Genomic DNA, 7262 nt, shown 5'->3' with positions numbered 1-7262 from the left:
GCAGCAGCATCACGGGTACGGTCGCGATGGGCTGGGCTCGGTGCGATACCGTGGGAAGGCTGTGGCGTGTTGGGCTGCAAAGGGCCGGGAGCGACTCCGCCGGGATCTGTCACCTTGGGCTTGATCCGTAAATCGCTGTGAAACGGGGGCAGTCACCTCACAGAGTCATCAAAAAGGTTGGAAAAGACCTCTAAGGTCATCAAGTCCAACCTTCTCCCAGCTCACCTCTTCCCAGGAGGCACCAGAGAGTGCCCGGGTGCCGTTCATTCCCGGTATTTCCCGAAAGTCCAAACCAACACCCAAATTAGCTCCTGTACTCAGGGCAGAGAGGCTGGAAAGGGGCTTTTCCGTACTGAAACCCACAGAACCAGCAGGCAAACATCCCACTGTCCCAGAAACAAAAAGCTTGGGCTCAAGATCCGAGCAGGACCTGGATCTTCCACCCCAGAGGTTTTCCTGGGTCCCTGCATGCTCCCTCCTTGCTGCTTTCCTGGCTCAGGAGCACCAGGGACCCTTGTGACACCCCTCAACGCTATGTGTAAGTAAACTGGACCTGATTTGCCAGTCCCAAATACACAAGGTCACCTTGATGACACTGGACATCACCCATGGGCCCCACCAGAGCCCCCACCCTCCCTTCATTCCTCTCAGCGCTTCCAGAGTGGTCACCCATCCTTCCTGGGAGCGTTCACTGGATGGGCGAAGCAACATCCCAGCTCAGGGAGGGCTTAGGACCTGCTCCAAGGCACAGAGCTGAAGCCATTGAGCCCCCAGGCAGGTCCCCAGCAGCATGGGACCCCTGGGGTGGACAGGTCCCCGGGATCTGGGGGTGTCAGAGCAGCATGGGGAATGAGGGAAAGAGAAGGACCTGGAATAAGGATGACAAATCCAGCTCTAACAGATGGGGACAAACCAGGGTGATCCCACAGACCTCAGGGGCTCCCTCCCAGCTGATGCCAGCAGAAGCACTGGAATCCTCCCCATCTGGGGCCAGTGACTCCACTGTCCCACACGATGCCCAGCTGAGCCAAGCGTTTCTCCATCTCCATGGGATCCCACTAGGGATGCTCCTCCAGGAGTTTCTCCAAGAGGAACGAGTCCCTGACAGCATCCCTCAGCCTCAGCTCCAGCTCAGAGCCTCCAGGCTGCATCCCTCTGCACTCCCACCGGCCCCTCCTCTTCTCCCCATCGCTCTCAGCTCCGTCTTTAAAGGCACAGAAAGGATCCGAGCTGCCCAATTCCCAGCGACTGCCAGCTGGCTGGGAGCACCTGACTCCCGGGGGGAGCACGTGTCATGTCGTCCCTTTCTCCCAGCCCAAATCTCTCACTCCCACCTTGAGGTGCCGGTGATTCAGGCTTCCCTCGCTGGCTCCCAGCATCCCAGCGCAACCCGCGTCGTGCTCAGCCCGCGCCGCTTTATTCCTCACTCGCTGCCGAGGGAGGGCCGAAAAGGCATGAATGCGGAGCTCCCGGGAGGAGTGGGAGGGTGGGAAGCGGAGGGAGAATAGCAGCCTCCTGGTGAGTTATTGACCGCAGCAGCGCTCGGGAGGAGGGCTGGGAACCCGAGGGCGTTTGCAAAGCAGGAAACTTCGCTCCCAGAGGAAGGGTCTGGGACAGAGCACCTGGCGGGGTTCGGAGGGGGGTTGGCTGTTGGGAGAGGGATGTGGTTCTCCCCTGCTAAGCTGTGGCAGAGGAAGGTGTGAGACTCGTGCAGGTTTCTGGTGCTCTCTCCCTGTGCAGGGTGTGTGGGAGTGGGGGATTGGACAGCCCTCCCTCAGGCCACGCTGTGCCCCACACTCTGCTGCCTCTGCTCCTCCTCAGCCTCTACCTGCAGCTATCCCAGCTCCTCTCAGGTCACCTTTTGGATTGGTTTCACTGCTCATCCCAATTGGAATCTACCACCTTTAACCCCTCGAATGCCCCCTGGGGTCCTGCCCAAAGGGATGGGGAGAAGCAGGTCCTGGGTGTCCTGCTTATATGTGAGGCTGTCAGAGCATCTCCTGCCTGGGACACACCGGCATCGAGATGGCAGCAGCACATCCCGGAGTTCCCAACTCCAGCTGAGCCTGCTCAGCAGCTTTCCCAGCTCCTGTTGCAGATCTCTGTATTTGGGGAACCCCCATCCCCAGCAATCCCCACAGGTCACCAGCAATTCCTCCCCACTTTTCTCCTTCCACTCCCCCTGCACATCCCAAACACCCCAAAAAACATGGAGGGTCACTCGCTTTCCTTCCTCATCCCCAAAAGTGTTTCTTTAGATCCACACCTTGCTTACAAATCCAAGCGAGCTCAGTCTGGAACCTGGAGAACTTAGTTGTGATTTTAAAACAACCAGGATTGCTCAGCACCATTTTCCACACCACCTCCAGCCCTGCCTGTGCCCACAGCTGGACAATTCACTGCTGGGAATCGGCCTGGGAGCGGGCAGTGGAGAGGAGGATATCCCAGAGCAAGGCTCAGGATGTCTGATCTGTCCTGATGCTATTTGCCAAGCTTGGGCTCAGGGGGAGGGTAATTCACCTCCAGTTAAAGATGATGCAGGGGAGGGAGAGAAAAAAGGGGAGAGGAGAAAGAGAACACGCAATTCCCCTGATTCAATCAGCCAGAAACAAGGAGGTGCTGGTGTCCTCTAATTCGGAGATTCACAGATTTTAGGGCCAGAAGGGACCGTGATGCTCATCTAGCCTGACAGTCTGGATTATGTAAAAGCCACTTGAAGCCAGACAGTGCCACGAGCTTTTTAGAAGCAGCAGCGAGCGCCGGGGAACTTATTAAAGGACTGTGATGTTCCCGAAGTGGGGGACATGTGGCTCCCAACACGCTGCGGGGAGGAGGAGGAGCCCAGGTACGCCCACCCCACCGGGCTCCGGCTGAACAGACGGCAGCGCTGGGGGAGAGGAAACATCATTTCCCTTCCCTGTCGTGCAGCTCCTTTGCGCAGAAAGAGAGTTAAGTAAGGAAAAAAAAAAACAACCCCTTCCTTGTGTTTTCCTTCTGAACATTCCCTAGTCCCTGGAAAGAAAACGCCCTGCCGGGATCCTGGCCCTGAGGCGTTTCTTGGCCGCTTTGGAGTCAAACCCCGCGGTTTGCAGGGATGCAGCTCCACAGCCGCCGGAGCTGTGCCAGCCTCTCCGGGAGCCGGATCCAGAGCTCCGAGCTCAGCCCGCAGCCCCCGGAGGTGTAGTCATTGACTGCAATGAGAGTTTCCCTCTGAAGATGGAGCCAGGCAGCATAAAACATCAATAAAGCGCTCAGGATGCGTCCCTTAATGAGCTGAGATCGTAACGCGCTGCCAGAGCCTGCCAGAGCTGCCCATTCTGTCGGGAGAGAGGAGCAGATCCTGCTGGGGAAGTGTTAAGTGGGTCCTGCTGACTCATTGATGCAGATGGATCCGGCTCCGTGCCCAGGCAGGAGGAGCTGCCTCGGGGGGCAACATCCAGTGCCCGGGGTGAGCAGGTACCCAGCACCTCAACCCGTCCCGAGGGGCACGGAATGGCAGCTGGGATTTTTTTCCCTCTCCGTGTCCCTTTGTGTACAGTGAGAGCCAAGCACTGGGGTGTCCCAGCCTGGGACACCTTCACCATGAGGGTGGGGAGGCCCTGGCACAGGTTGCCCAGAGAAACTGTGGCTGCCCCATCCCTGGGAGTGTCCAAGGCCAGGTTGGATGGGGCTTGGAGCAGCCTGGGCTAGTGAAGGTGTCCCTGCAGGGGGTTGAAACTAGAGGATCTTTAATTGCCTTCCAACCCAAACCAGTCTGAGATTCCATGACTGATGGGCTCCCTCCACATCCACAGAAAGCATGTTTGTCCCCACGAGGTCCCTGCCCAAAACCACATCCCCCTCCCAGCACAGAAACCAGAGCAAAGATGTGACTCCAAAGGTGAGACCTCAACCCTGAGCTGCTGAGGAGCCTGAGCAGGGCGGGTGAAGAGGTGATGAACCAGTCACAGGCACCAGGGGATGGTCAATGCAGGCATATCCTCACTGGAAAATGGGAAAATTGTTAACTCCATCTTCCAGCTGCCTGGAAGGTGCCTATAGTAGAGCTCTGCAGCTGGATCCCTCGCAGACAAAGGGCATGGAGGTGAAGGCTTCTCATTCCCATCAGGATTCTTGTTCCCTCAGGCTGTCTTTGGCCTGGCTGGGGTGCCATGGGGGGGTGATGTGTATTTGCCCACCCAAACCCCACTGCTACACCCATCGGGGGACCAAGTGACAAAGGGTTTGCACCTTCCAGACCCTGAATGTCCCCAAAAAAGCCCTCAGAGCACTGGTCCTTTGGCCAAGTCTCACCCTGCATCTACAAGACATATGTTCTTCACCCAGCCTGTGCCTGTGTGGCACCTTCATCCTTCCTTTGATGAGGATGTGATGCTCCAACAAGTGTCTCTTCTGCCCCCAAGCCTTCAGGGACTTCTCTTTCCATGGATTCTCTGCCCTGTGATCCCTGTGATGCTCCTTGGGTGGTCCCTGATCTTTTCTGGGAGCAGTCACCACCCCCTGATCCAGGTCTTCTTCAGGCTTCCCAGCAGTCTTGGACTGGGCTCCACCACATGCACGAGGTATCCCACGTGCTCCAGGTATCCCACATGTCCCAGGTGTCCCATGTACACCTGGGATCCCCCCTGCTGATGCCCCGGGGTGCTCAGCTCTCTGCAGACCACCTGCTCCACCAGCTCTCCCACCTCTTGCTCCCTTCCAAGCCCACCTACCTGCCCCGAGCATCCTCCCTCACCTGAGTACCACCTTTCCCAAGCCCCACCAAGCCCCACGACACAAACCTCTCTGCCCAGGCATGGAAGGGGGTGGGGTGGGGTGAGAGGAGGCAGCTCCCCCTAATTTCTTTGCCTCCAGCACTTTGAGTCCCCGTTTCAATGTCACTTTAACTCGAGCGCGCGTGTGCCGGGGAGAAGGGCTCCGTATTAAATTGCCAACCTGGTCACATGCTGCTGGGATTTGGCCGTAGCTAAGCAGCGCCACCCCCGCATTCACTTTTTTGGCTGGTGACTCCTCTGCTCGGCGTAAGGCAGAGCCGGGCGAAGAATAGGAGAAACCGGAGGGGGAAGGAAAAAAAAAAAAATTAAATAAATAAATAAGAAAAAACCAGGCGAGTCATTGTGAATGTCAGGAGCTCCTCGGCTGCGGGTGTGACTGCGATCCTCCCCCTCCAAACTCGCTCCGGGTGAGAGCCAAAGAGAGGATTTCATTGGGATCTGGTAGCAGGCTATTTTCAGAGCTGACATCCTACCCACCGCTAAAAATAGCCGGTCCCCTCCACGCAAACCAGGGTTTCTGTTCTCTTAAACTTTAATAAACCTCGGCAAGGCTCAGACCTTCCTTTCTCCCCACAGTTTGCTCCCGTCCCGTTATCCCTCTCCTTCCCTCTTCACCATCCCTCATTTCCCAGGTGTCTTCTTTGCTCCGGTCCCGAGAGATGATGTCACCATGGCAGGGCTGGGGATTGGAGGGCTGGGGTCACCTCCTTCCCAAAAACAGCATCCTGCACCCGAGCCAGGGTGGAGGCCGGGCAAGCACAGAGTACTTGAGCCCCCTGAGATACTGCCAGGCACAGGCAGGGAGTCTGGAGCATCCCTCTGGATCCTCAAGCATCCCTCCAGAGCCCAGGATGCTCTGAGGAGCACCCTGAAAAGAGGGACCACGTGCACCCCAGGGTAGCACCTCCACCAAAGGAAGATGCTGCACTTTGTACCTGATGCTCATGTGAAAACGATCCCAGGATCATTCCAGGATTGTGAAAACGATCCCAGGATCATTCCAGGATTGCAAAAATGATCCCAGGGCCTGTGGCTGGGCTGGGCTCAGGGGGTGAACTGAGCATGCCAGCATAAAATTGTCCCACCCTGTAGAGACCAGTGCCAGCACTCAGGCACAGTCACCTCTAAGAGGGCTCTCCTTAAAGCCCTGCCTAGCCTAAAAACCATGTCCCTAAAATCCCCATCCCTCCCTCCCCAGGGCCCACGGAGCCACTGCAGCTACTGGCCCCCCCTCCTCTTCTGCCCCCCCCCTCCTCGGAGGGGCTGCTCACAATTCCCTCCCTTCATTAGCTCTGCCACCTCCGAGGCAGGTACAGGTATTTATAGCCAGCACCTGCCCCATCCTCCCGGCTCTTTTCCAGACAACACAAGTTTAACTCTTTCCCGTGTTCCACTTGACGCCAGTCCAGCTTGGTGGTCCAAAAATCCCACAGCTTGGAAGAACCAACCCCTGCAGACACTTGCTGCACTCAGTGCATGCACCCTCCCTGTCCCAGCCCCAAATCTTTCATGTCTCCCTGGTTCCAGCCCCAAATCTTTCACTGGTACCTGATCTCAGCTCCAAATTTCCCATTCTACCTGGTCCCAGCCCCAAATCATTCACTTCTGCCTGGTCCCAGCTTCAAATTTCCCACCTCTCCCTGGTCCTAGCCCCAAATTTCCCACTTGGCATCATCCCAGACCAAAATCTCTCCTCTCTCCCTGGTCTCAGCTCCAAATTTCCTGTTCTCCCTGGTCCCATCCTCAAATCTTTCACTTGTCTCTGGTCCCAGTCCCAAATTTCCCACTTGCCCTGCTCCCAGCCCCAAATCTCTCATCTCTCCCTGGTCCCAGTCCCAAATTTCCTACCTCTCCCTTGTCCCATTCCCAAATCTTTCACTTGTCTCTGGTCCCAGCCCCAAATGTTTCACTTCTACCTGGTCCCAGCCTCAAATTTCCCACACAGCCCCAAATCTCCCACTTCTCCCTGGTCCCAGCACAGCAGAGGCTGATGCTACCTGGGCTCTGCTGCTCTTAGGATTGAGCAGAGGTTCATCAGGAGACAACTCCCCTGCTCACCCCAGCTTCCCGAGGCAGCAGGGACCACCATCCTCCCCAGGGAGCCTCACAGCCGTCCCCCAGCACACGGGCAGAGCCGCTGGGCACAGCCTGGCACAGCATCCAGGGGGATGGGGTCGGGTCTCACCCGCTCATCCCGGTGCTCCGCTCGCCTTCTCCCTGCGCCGGGGCCAATCGGAGCCCTGGCTGCCGTCCAGGCAGCCATTTCCTGGTAATCTAATAGCTGCAGCAGATGAACTGAAAATGCATTTCCTGCCACCGTGCTGTAAAATTTTTATTAATGTAAGGAGAGAAGGCAGCGCTGGCTCCCAGCGCCCGGGGACGTGCTGGGGCAGCGGGGGATCGGCACGGCCAGCGGGGCTGGGGGCTGGGGGGTGGCAGCAGCGCCCTGGTGATGCTGTGGGAATTTGGAGGTGCAGGGAAACTGAG

The 7262-nt window shown here is 57.4% G+C and overlaps 1 protein-coding gene across 1 annotated transcript in view; it reads right to left on the bottom strand.

Moving 5' to 3' along the window:
• SPRY3 (sprouty RTK signaling antagonist 3) overlaps positions 1-6865 on the bottom strand; it is a 15459-nt gene extending 8594 nt beyond the window's left edge. Inside the window, exon 1 of the mRNA XM_018083339.2 lies at positions 6834-6865. The gene's annotated coding sequence lies outside the window, so the exon portion shown is untranslated. The remainder of the gene's footprint in view (positions 1-6833) is intronic.
• Positions 6866-7262: the final 397 nt, after the last annotated feature.

This window comes from Manacus vitellinus, unplaced genomic scaffold, assembly GCF_001715985.3.
Source record: "Manacus vitellinus isolate BGI_N305 unplaced genomic scaffold, ASM171598v3 scaffold_62_pilon, whole genome shotgun sequence".
Classification (NCBI taxonomy): Eukaryota; Metazoa; Chordata; class Aves; order Passeriformes; family Pipridae; genus Manacus; species Manacus vitellinus.
The sequence above is the reverse complement of the archived record's forward strand: the minus strand, read 5'-3'. Positions and strand labels throughout refer to the sequence as shown.